Source organism: Balaenoptera physalus, assembly GCF_965194825.1.
Source record: "Balaenoptera physalus genome assembly, chromosome: 13".
Classification (NCBI taxonomy): domain Eukaryota; kingdom Metazoa; phylum Chordata; class Mammalia; order Artiodactyla; family Balaenopteridae; genus Balaenoptera; species Balaenoptera physalus.
This window is the reverse complement of record NC_138892.1, coordinates 39,905,480-39,917,041: the sequence shown is the minus strand read 5'-3', so window position 1 is coordinate 39,917,041 and position 11,562 is coordinate 39,905,480. Positions and strand designations below refer to the sequence as shown.

Sequence of the window (11,562 nt, the reverse complement as noted above, 5' to 3'; positions counted from 1 at the left end):
GGTATTTATTATGTTTAACACTTTATAGGGTCCAAATAGTATGCTAACAGATTTCCAGGTAACAGTAAGGGATCTTTATACTGATGGCTAGATTACCCTAGTACAGGAAGGTTGGGTGATGTGGTTTCTGCCCTACATTGATACTTTTTCACTTGAATACATGCTAGGAGAATATATTTGATAATTTTGTAGCATATTTAAAGTAAATATTAAATATCTAAATATTAAGTTGAATATTATTCCAGTCTTTCTCAATCCTCTCAGTACAGAATCACCTTAGATTTTTAAAATATAGATGCCCAGGCTCTATCCCAAGAGGAACAGTTGGCTGAAGGTCCCAGGAAGCAACGATTTTTTTTTTAAGTTTCTTCAGTCGATACTAATCTAATACAAAACTAGATTAAATTCTTTTTCTGATTGAGAATAAAGGGATAGAGCTCAAGGAATAGAAGTTCTATAAATTCATATATATCCAGGCTATGGGACATAATCACAGATTAAATGGAGAAAATCGTAGCTAAAATATCAATACTTTGTGTCGCTTGGTTAAAGGCTGATTTTTTTCAGACAGTCTGTCAAATACTTACCGAGCATTTATTTAGTGCCAGGCACTATCATATAGATACCCGGAATAGAAAAGTTAACATGATCCTTCACCCTTAAGGACTTATATTCTAGTAGAGAGAGATAATAACAATTAAACAAAACCAAAAAAAAGAGTAAGATAATTTGGGGTACCGGTAAGTGCTAGGAAGAAGACCAACAGAATAATGTAGAGGGTGAATGTGGAGGGTTGACAGCTCTGGTGAACAGAGACATTTGAAAATCTGGAAGAAAGTTTTTCAAACAACAGGAAAAATGCCAAGCTCCTGAGATGGGAAGAACTGTTGTATGTTTGAGGAATATCTAAGAGGCTGGTGTGGCTGGACCTTGGCACACCATTGAGAACGTGTAGGGAATTCGGTCTGAGAGACAGGCAGGAACCAGCTCTTGCAGGAGCTTAGAAGCCTTGGGAAGGTATTCGCTTGCGTTCAGTTGCACTGGGGAGCTAGCCATAAAAGGGTTTTCAGGGGAAAAAAAAAAAAAGACAATGAGGAGATCTGCCTGCACGTTGGAATACTGTTCTGCTTACCCTCTAGAAGAGGGTCTGTGGAGGGGGTCAAAACTGGGGGCAGCATCCTCATTGCACCAAGATGATGGCGGCTTGGTACTGGGAAGATTCTAACTGGTCCTCTAAATGTCTCAAGTAATGGTTTTTCTTCATCATTCTTTTAGATCAGAAACACCATACTACAAGCCTTAAAGATGTGGCCGGGTGGGGGGATACGATTAATAGAGAAATATATCAGGATGGTTCCTGTTTATAAGTATATGTGACATTCTAATCCCAACAGCTTCCAATCTAGGAAAAGCTTACACGATATTTTCCACTAGCAACTGTAAACTCTGAATTACTACATAGAATTGAAATCTCTCAAGTTTGTGTGTCTCAGAAAATTGTGGTGAATTTTTAGTCTTATAACTGGATGAGGTTATGTTAATGCAACAAACATTAGATTCTGAATTGCTGTTTAAAGCTGAAAGTTGACCTAACTGAATTAATTTCTAAATACGAAGTATTTTCCTGTTACTATCAATTATATTCCATTTGTCATTTATTACATCTCAGAAAGCGATCAGTATGCAAGGTCGGTCTGATCCACAGAACAAGAGAACATGGGGGGTAGGAGGGCCCTTGCTACAACAGAGGCTGAGCTCCTCTCAACTACCAGGGGAAAATCTGTTCAAATGCTATTGAAGGAATTTCACACTTTAGGTAGATAGAATACTAAGGACTATGCTCTGAGTTCATGGCAATCACTACTTTGTATTTAATAATTGATGTGGTTTTTCAGCAAGTACTGTCTTAAAAAAAAAAAATCCTTTGCACTACTGTGTTCAATTCTTAACTTACCTCTTAACTTATCCTGGCTTTGTATTGTCAGCCAACTTAATTTTCCTGATGACAGAGATCAGGTCATACGGCACATGCGTCTTAATGCCTTATTATGGTGCAAAATATGCAATAGGAAGTTAGTAAATATCCACTGAATAAAACACATTTAATACAATACGGTCCCTCTACTTCAGAAGCCGAGAATAGATTTTAAAATATGATTGAATCAATGTTAATGTATATTATAAATCAACATGTATAAAGTTTCATCAGTAACAAACATGTATCAAAACACTTGCAAATAGGATTTATGGATGAGGAAAGTTTTCTGGGAGAAGTCACCTAAATTAGTATTTCAAAAAGAAAAGGGCATGTTTTATAAACAATGAAGTTTGAGTAGAAGGGAGAACTTGATATTGGAAGCCAGAAAGACCACTTTTTCTGTTTCACGATTCCCTTAATATTTGTCACAGCCCTTCTAGTTGGTCTCTCTCCAGACCTCTACTCCAAATCACTGTCTCTAGCTCAACATGCAGATTAAAGCATGTAATTTCAGAAAGTCTTCTCTGTATTTCTGCCTACTTAATTTCTGCAACATTAATACACAGTCCAGTACTGCCATGCTTGGTCTCCTTTGAAATCCTGCAATCATAAAATCCTATAATTTCAAAGATATTTCTTTTCTTAGGGAATTGGGATAGGGCAGAAATGAGAAAGAATATTGATCCTTTCTTTGGTCTTTAAGTCTTAGAAGGGTTTTTGATATTGTTGTCTTTAAATGAATATTGTCATAGGACATTTTAACAAGTGATCTGTGGTCATTTGAATAATTTTTTGGCCTTTTAAAATTTCAGTCATTGTCTTCAGGAGATAATTTCAAAGAAAATATGATAAAAGATAAAGTAAAAATTCAGATGTGATGTTCTATTTAGAAATTATATTTTCTCTAGAATTAAAGCGTTCAAATATGTTGCCAAAAAGGAAAAAATAAAACCTTCAATGGATTTATAATAACTAGCCGGTTCCTAGTATTACATTTATCTCATCTTCCATTACGTATTAGGAGAGAAAGCAGATTAAGTCTTATCAAGCACATTTGATGATTGCTGCCGGTTTGTTTCTAAAGGCACCTTTTCATGTATAGATGAGGAAAGACTAAAATTCTCACATAGTAGATATTGCAGAGTAAAGAAGTGGCTCTCAAACTTTGGCATAATTCAGAATCATCTGGAGGTCCGGTTAAAATGCAGAAATGCAAAATGCTCTGCTGGACAAACCACAATGACTTGAATGAAAGCAGTTTATCCAAGTACATTTCTCTCTAAAGCCAAGATGAGTAGAACATACCTAGTCCCCCACCTTCTCTCCTATTCTTGGGCCTCACTTCTTCAAATATTGAAGACACTAGTCATACCTTCCATCGACTTCAAACTCCCCACTCCACCCTCATTCCCCTATGCCTGACTATCCTTAATGTTTACCGACATAGTGTGATGTCAGAGAGAGAAGTGGGCACAGGGACCTGAGGCAAGATATCCATTTGAGCCATGATTTCTCCATCAAAACATAAACATCTACTTCTCCTGGCTATTGTTGATGACTTCAAAGAAATGATAATGTGTATAGAAGTAAGCATGACACCCAGCACAGAGGAGGCCTTCTTTCCTACTGCCTGCAAAGCAAGTTTCCTTTCCATCCTTCTAGAACTTCTGGGCCCTACATGTCATCACATTAATCTCCTTGTCAACTCTACTTTGTACAGAGTGTACCAGGCAGAAAGTAGGAGAATGAAGATGGCTAGGCAGGGTTTTCAGTTTTTCAGAAAGCAAAGAAACACAGAGGGGGTAGATTGATTGCTGCTTGCAGGAAGGTAGAGGGCCAGAAGTCAGAGCTCTAGAACCTTATGGCCATTTTCATCACCTCTGTCTGAACAGCTTATCTACAGGTAACCATTCCATCTGACGGAACACAACAGATGCAACCACCTAATGCCTGATACCAAGTTTTAGACCAAGGGCACATTGCCGAAAGGCAGGTGTTAACTTTGTTCACCTTTCCCAACTCGCTGTTGTCTGTGCCATTGCCATGTATCCATAGGATGCCCCAGTGTATTTGGTTTCCATGAAGTCCACGTGTGAACCTAGAAGAACGAAAGCTCTAATCCAAAAGTGGAACAAATATCTTCCTTCTATTTTCATTCGCTCCTTTAGACCAGGGGTCCCCAACCCCCGGGCCGCAGATCGATACCGGTCCCTGGCCTGTTAGGAACCGGGCCGCACAGCAGGAGGTGAGCGGCGGGCGAGCAAGCGAAGCTTCATCTGCCACCCCCACCGCTCCCATTACCGCCCGAACCATCCCCTCCCCCACCCTGGTCTATGGAAAAATGGTCTTCCACGAAACCGGTCCCACGCGAGAAAGGTTGGGAACCGCTGCTTTAGACCATAGCACAGTAATCTATGGATGCAGTCATCGTCCCATCAAGTTTGAGAAGCACCATAGTAGCCGTTAGGGACATGTCATCTGGTGCCAGCTCTAACAAACAATGTGACCTTCAATAAACCTCTTCAGTTTCTTGCGTCTGTGACCCCCATCCGGAAGATGGACCTAATGCCTCCTGGCTAATCTATTTTTTATTGTTATTATGCTATATCAAAATGCTTCAAGAAGTCAAACACGGGCAAATGTAACACTGATGGTTAATTTGAGTGAACCCTATTTACCAGCAGTCAATCATCAGCTTTCATATATACCACGTGTCAAGAACAGGCTGTAAAATTCCCATGACGCTTTCACTTGGCATTCATGAAGCGAGTGATATAAACCCCTTGATGATATAGCCTGAGACAAAAATCCAGGTTGGTCACTTCTTCCACTCTGGAATAAATGTCTTTTCTGACTACTTTTGTTGGCTAGCGGATTTCTGTAAAAAGAATTTTACTCTGCAATTTTATTTTGTTGCTCAGTAGGAGACTACCACATGAAAGCAAGCCATTAAAAATAATAATTAAATTGCGAACTTTTTAAGAAGATAGAGAAGAAGGTAGACTGGTATATACTCAGAGCACTGTTGCAGAACGAGTACTGTGGCACGTTCAGAACGGTGGGGGGCTTCACAGAACCTTCTGACACTGGCGTTGACCCTCCAGCTCGGGTCAATCTACACTCCACCCCTCGCAAGCTCAGATAATAAGAATTCCTCCCGCGGAAAGTTTCCGCAAGGCTATGGACAAACCCCCTGGCACTAGCTCCCGGCTTGCCTGAAGCTCAGCCTCTTCTCTCGAGCTGCCATATCACCCTTGACCAGTAGGTGCTGCCATTTCAACATGTGTGATTTTCCCTTCCAGTCCCAACGCAAGTTCAAGGTTTCCAGCTTTGGGAGATAAAACCTGGGTTTCAGGTTTGATGAAGTCTTTTTCACTGTGGTTATCTAGGATTGAGCCATTCTGAGAGCTCTAGTTTCTGTTCATGAAGCAAACTTAAAACAAGGCAGCCCAAGAACGACCCCTCTTGGATGGGCAGCCTCAAAAGGCAGATTTTTCACAGGTGTCTCCTCTGTGCTGCAAACCTAAATAGCCCCCTAAGTTCAATCGCATTGATGCCGGAGGCGAGAAAAAAAATGAAACAAAAGATGAGAAGAGCAAGCTCAGTAAAGCTTATGGCTCTTCAAGGGCTCTTTTGATATAGAGATCTCTGTGAAAGCTCATTAAATCCTCAGTGTGTGAGGCAGGACTTAGGGAAAAGTCAAAATGAAGATAACAAGACGCCGCATCCACTCATACCGACACATTTGTAAAGCATTCTGGATACTCCGAGGAAATTCCACGCCACTCGCCCCTCATATTAAGGGCCTGAACTAGCTCTTCTAGTTAAACCACAGTCCAGGTGAACAGTCACAGACTTGGGAGATAGTTTTGTTATAACATTGCCCACAAACAAGACTATTAAAAAAGCAACTCAGAGCATGGTCCCCGTGATGGAAAGCCTGTTGGGGTCTCTTCTTAAGCAAACAGCAGCCCCCATACACCGCAAATATTCAATACATCTGAATAGACGATCAGACATTAGGTGATAGGCATATGTGAGAAAAGCCAGTAAGTTCCGTCTTCCCAGTGCTTTATATTTACTGGAAAATACTCATAAGAAAAGATTTATCCTCAGACTTCAAGCAGAACTTGAATGGGAATGAAACCTTGTACTAAGGTTCTCCAGAGGAGCAGAACCAAGAGGATGGATATGTGTGTCTGAACAGGAAGAGAAAATTTAAGGAACTGACTCACGAAATTGTTGAGGCTGGGAGGTAGGCAGCAGGCTGGAGAACCAAGGCAGGGTCGATGTTGCCACCCCAAAACCGACGGCACTCTGCTGGCAGAATTCCCTCTTCCCTAGGAAAGCTCAGCCTTTTTCTATGATGGTCTTCAATTGGATGTAGCCCCACCCCGATGACCTCATCTTATCTTAATTCCCTATTTAAAGACCCCATCCCCAAATACAGTCACATTCTGGGGTCCTACTGGGGGTTAAGTCTTCGATATACGAATTGGGGGGACATGATTCAGCCCATAACAGGCCTGAACGAGTATTATTATGATCTAGAGATTAAGAAAGAAAGGTGGAGAGAGGTTGGTTAAAAAAAAAAAAGAATAAACGTGTGTGATTCTCCGCGCGCGGTCCCAGGCCCAGCATCAACAACACCTAGAAGTTGTTAGAAAGGCGAATTCTCGGATCCCACCCAAGATCGACTGCATCTGTGAGTGGGGCTCAGCAATTTGTTTTTAACAAAGCCCTCCAGGTGATCCCAATGAAGGCTACAGTTTGAGAACAACTATCTTAGAAGTTTCTTGATTATAACAACAATGCCACCTGAGAAATTTTCCAACCAATGTGGCTGTCAATAGTGTTTAATCTGTCTTTAAATATGAAGCTGAGTCATATTTTATAAAAGGGCCTTGGCATCCATTTTCCTCTTATAAACTGGAATGAAGCCAGAGGTCCATGGATAAGCATAATAACAACACTGCAAAGGGACTTGGCCTCTGAGTACAGATTTCACAAGGTGAAAGCAAAGCTGTGGGGACCCGATAAAGCTAATTTATCAAGTACGAGAGCAGTCTAATAGCTGTCTGGCTGGCTGGAGGCCTCCCGTTACCTAATGCAATTCCCATGAATGGCAGACTAAATTAGAATGGTTGATCTTCATAAAATTCATCCTACTCTCCCTCTTAAAAATGAAAAACTAGAAATAGAACTAAGTGGTCACTTTTGAGCAAGAATCAAATTTAGATTATGCTACACTTGGCCCCAAAATATCCTCTTCACCCTCAGAACATTAGCCTCTGCAGATACACTGGATAGTAAGTGTATTTGGCCATGACTCTCACCAGGCCCTTTAAGAATCTGCACTACTGGGACTTCCCTGGTAGCGCAGTGGTTAGGAATCCGCCTGCCAATGCAGAGGACACGTGTTCGAGCCCTGGTCCGGGAAGATCCCACATGCCACGGAGCAACTAAGCCCGTGAGCTACAACTACTGAGCCTGCGCTCTAGAGCCCGCAAGCCACAACTACTGAAGCTCGCGCACCTAGAGCCCGTGCTCTGCAACAAGAGAAGCCACCGCAATGAGAAGCCTGAGCACCACAAGGAAGAGAAGTCCCCACTCGCTGCAACTAGAGGAAGCCCGCACGCAGCAATGAAGACCCAACAAAGCCAAAACATAAATAAATAAAAATAAATAAATTTAAACAAACAAAAAAAGGAATCTACAGCATCAGGAGCAAAAAGGTTGAATTCACCTGTGAGTTATTTCCAAGCCTTGGTGGATGGTGAGATGTATAATACAACAAGGATACCCATAACTTTTTATCTGGAAAAGTCAGCTTCATCTGAGGCTTCTTTGATGACCCCTCTTGAAATCAGAAGAGGATCCGATTTTCTATGTTCCTTCGATTCTCATGCACATGGCCTGCACAGAGGTTTCTGTTTCAGGGTGGTGGTTCATGCAGGACGCTCAGAGTAGATGCACCTTGCCGTCTTCTTTTCCTCCATCTTTGACCACGTCTCCACCTCACAGAGACCTCTTCTTTGCAGTTCCCTCTTCCTGCAAAGAACAGTCTTCACTTCCTTAATCCTGTTCACACTACCTTCTAACACTGGCCACCAAAGGATGCTGCTTCCAGCACAGGTTGACAGGGATCCTCAGATGCGTGGGGGAATATTCCTGACTCTCACCTGGAATCAGTTTGGCCTGGGTATGACACTTGAATTTACAGCAAATGTGTGTAAAGGCAGTTCTGGGTGAGCCACTCTGAACAGGAGATGGCAGTAGCGGCCAAGGTATCTGGGCATCCTTCTCCAGTCCTCCTAACAAAGGGTATTTTCCATCTGTTAATTCAGGGCATAGTTTTGCTCACCAAAGCCAAGCTGTGGACTCCACAACTATTGAAGGGCTAAAGATTGCTCAAATGGAAGGCTGAACAACCAAATGAGCAAGGTGGGGAGCTGTCACTAAGTCTCACCGCAAAGGAAAGGAGGCGCCCCAGAAAGCGCAGATGCTCCTACTTAGATGGGCATCAGTGGAAGTCTGGAAAGGATTTGAGATCTAGTGCACAATCTTACGGTGACTTTGAGCAAGTTATTTAGCAGAAATGATTCAACCTGCGACCTCATGTGGCTTAAGGGGGTAAGGGGGTCCTCCTCCCAGACTTCACAAAGCGTCAAATAAGATCTAGGAAAACCTTGTAAACTATGACATGCTATAAGCATATGAGGAAGGCATTTCTGTTGGCTTGTCCCTGCACCTCCAAATGTCCTAGACCACTTTTTTTTCCTTTGTTATTTTTTTTTCATCCAGGTTATATGGCCAGAAGCTGTTTGACCATGGGTCTATTATGTCTCTGATAATTATAAATTCCCAGAGAGCTACGGCACACAAATTACATTGTAATAGCTCTAAATTCTTTGCTTCATCCTGAGTCTACAATTATGCTCTCACCCAGGCTCCTGTCATCTGTTGTCTTGATTTATGAGAACTTCTGTCCTCTGATCTCCTCATTTCTTACCCCTGCCTCCTTTAAAACTTCTGAAATGTGGCTGCAAGGTCAAATTTCTCATCGTGCCAGCATTACATTCTCAGGTGTAATCATTACTGTCTTAATAAAGCAGGCAGTTAGTTCCACAATAGTCTAATTCACTAGATAATGGCTCAGCCCTCACTATATAATCCCTATCCTGTCCCTTGCTAGGACTCCAGAAACACTGTGTTGTGGTTTGAAGTATCTCTTAATTTGTCACATGTATTATTTAAAAATTTATTTCCAGTCAAGTACATGATGAATCAAGTGCTGCATATAAATTAGGAAAATATAACCAGTTTCACCTGGAGTGAAAACAATAGCTGGAAAGTTTTCTGGTAACTTCCATATATTTATAGACCCTTCCCAAAGGTTGCAAAAAGAAAAATCTAAATTTTCAAGTATTGCAGAATCACTTTGGTATTAAGGTAGAAGATTTAGGAGGCATGCAAACCACAATTTTTGATGTAGTTAATAAGGCAGAGATATATTATTTCACTTTGCTCCACTTGTGACCTAGAGTGAATTATATCCACAGTAAAATTAGACCGAACTTGACTCTGGTACCTGAATGGCCAAGAGGTACAGAAATTTCCAGCACAGCTTTATTAGTGAGTGGGATATAACAAGACCATAATCTAAAGCCAGTCCTCAGTTTTATTATTTATTTTGCTGCCTTGATCATTTTTCTGCACTCATTTGGCTTGAAGGCACAGACATTCCCTGTTGATTATCTCGACTTGGCAGTTGGTTTCTGCTACACATTTTGATTCCTAATATGGTAGCAGGAGAGGGTTTTGTATGAGTTCCAGCGAGTTTCTCTGGGCTTGTGGAATGCAGTGAGGAAAGAATCCTACAGGGATGAAAACATGAACATTTGCACTGATAAAGAGAAAAAAGAAAGAAAGAAAAAGAGGATGTCTCTCTAAAACCTTTTTTTTTTTAATTTTTACTCAGGCCACTTTCATTTCTAATGTCTTACAGTTGGGGGATGGAAGGAATTAACTTTGTGTTTTTTAATTGCCTGTACTGTCAGACCATTTCAAAAATCGTTTCGAAATGCCTGAGTGTTGTTATAGAAGCAGTGCTAACAAAAGAAACTTTTCAGCATCATCAAGGTTTAAATCCTCGAAGCACCCAATAACACTGTTCTCTAAATTAGCCACATAATGATGAAATCTGGGAAAGTAAGTTGCATGTCCCCAAAAGAGAGTAATAGATTATTCTGTCCATTCATGGTACAAATTATACTGTTCCTCCTAATTTTTGTAGCAATGAGACTTAATGCTAAAGAATCCATGTACTGATTGTTTCAGAGGTCGATACAGTTTTTCTCTCAAAGTTATAAGTTAGTTCACAGAAATATTCATTTGGTAAAAATTCCTTTAACAATACATCCCAGATGACAAACTTTCCTTTAGCAGTAGGCTTTTCTTTTTCTAAATGTATTTATTAAAAGCCTCTGTACTTTAATAAGCCACATTTGCACTGGTGTAAAAATGTCACTATTTTCATCATAATTAACATCCATTTAATGTTTAACTTTTATGTAATTAAGAATTATATTTGGTTGCTATTGCCTCTAAATTGGCTATATCAACATTTGGGATCATGTCTAGATGGGCTTATCTGCTGCATCAAAAAAAAAAATCAACTAATGAGAGAGTCATCTAGAAATTCAACATGCTAGTGTAGATACACTTGAAAGTATGGGTGTTTTTTTGTTTTGTTTTTTGTTTTTTGGCCGCGCGGCGCAGCTTGTGGGATCTTAGTTCCCGGACCAGGGGTCGAACTGCGCCCCCTGAGATGGAAGGGCAGAGTCCTAACCACTGGACCACCAGGGAAGTCCCTGAAAGTATCGTTTTCATGATGCTCCATATCTTTTCTTTTTCTGGACAACTAATTCTTAGAAGCCCTTCCGAAAGGGTTCTGATCAGTTAGCAACAACTACAAACGCAATTAGTCTGTATATTAGTTAGGCCTGGGCGTGGCTACAAAAACCTGAAAATCCCAAAATAACAGTGGTTTAAAGGATATAGAAATATATGTTTCTATAATATGAAGTACTGTGAAGGCCATCAGTCCAGAGCTGACATGGGGTCTCCATCTGTCACAAGCAGCCTATGGCTATCTTTCTCCTCTGCCACCCTCTGCATGTGGCTTTCATATCATGGACTCATGTGGCAGCTGCTACATCCATGTGAGAAGGAAAAAGGGGGAAATAAAGTAAACCCATGCCCTTTAGTGAAAGTTCTTAAAGTCCCACATGGGTTTTCCACTTACAGCTCAATGGTCTGAATCTAGTCTTGACCTGCCAGGGAAGCTGGGAAATGTAGTCTTTTATTTCAGCAGTGCAGTGGGCCCCGCTAAAAATTGGGGTGCTAAAACTAAGGGAAAGGGGTGAAGTGGATATTGGAGTAGGCAACACACAGTCTCCATCATAGATTCACAGGCTCCCTGACTTGCTCTCATTGTCAGGGTCATGGATGACTTAGCTTCTCCATGCATATTCATATTGATTTATTTAAATTAGAAGTAGCTGTTGTGCTTCACTAATGTA

The 11,562-nt window shown here is 41.0% G+C and overlaps 2 protein-coding genes across 6 annotated transcripts in view; one reads left to right on the top strand and one right to left on the bottom strand.

Moving 5' to 3' along the window:
- LOC309640418 (uncharacterized protein) overlaps window positions 1-11,562 on the bottom strand; it is a 340,945-nt gene that overhangs the window by 283,284 nt on the left and 46,099 nt on the right. For 2 of the 4 annotated variants that reach the window (XR_014252194.1, XR_014252195.1), the window contains exon 3: window positions 6,214-11,192. The exons of the other annotated variants lie outside the window; for them this stretch is intronic. The gene's annotated coding sequence lies outside the window, so the exon portion shown is untranslated. The remainder of the gene's footprint in view (window positions 1-6,213; window positions 11,193-11,562) is intronic. 4 annotated transcript variants of the gene reach the window in all.
- The window catches only part of SYT1 (synaptotagmin 1), a 427,179-nt gene that overhangs the window by 375,329 nt on the left and 40,288 nt on the right, over window positions 1-11,562 (top strand). The window lies entirely within an intron of this gene.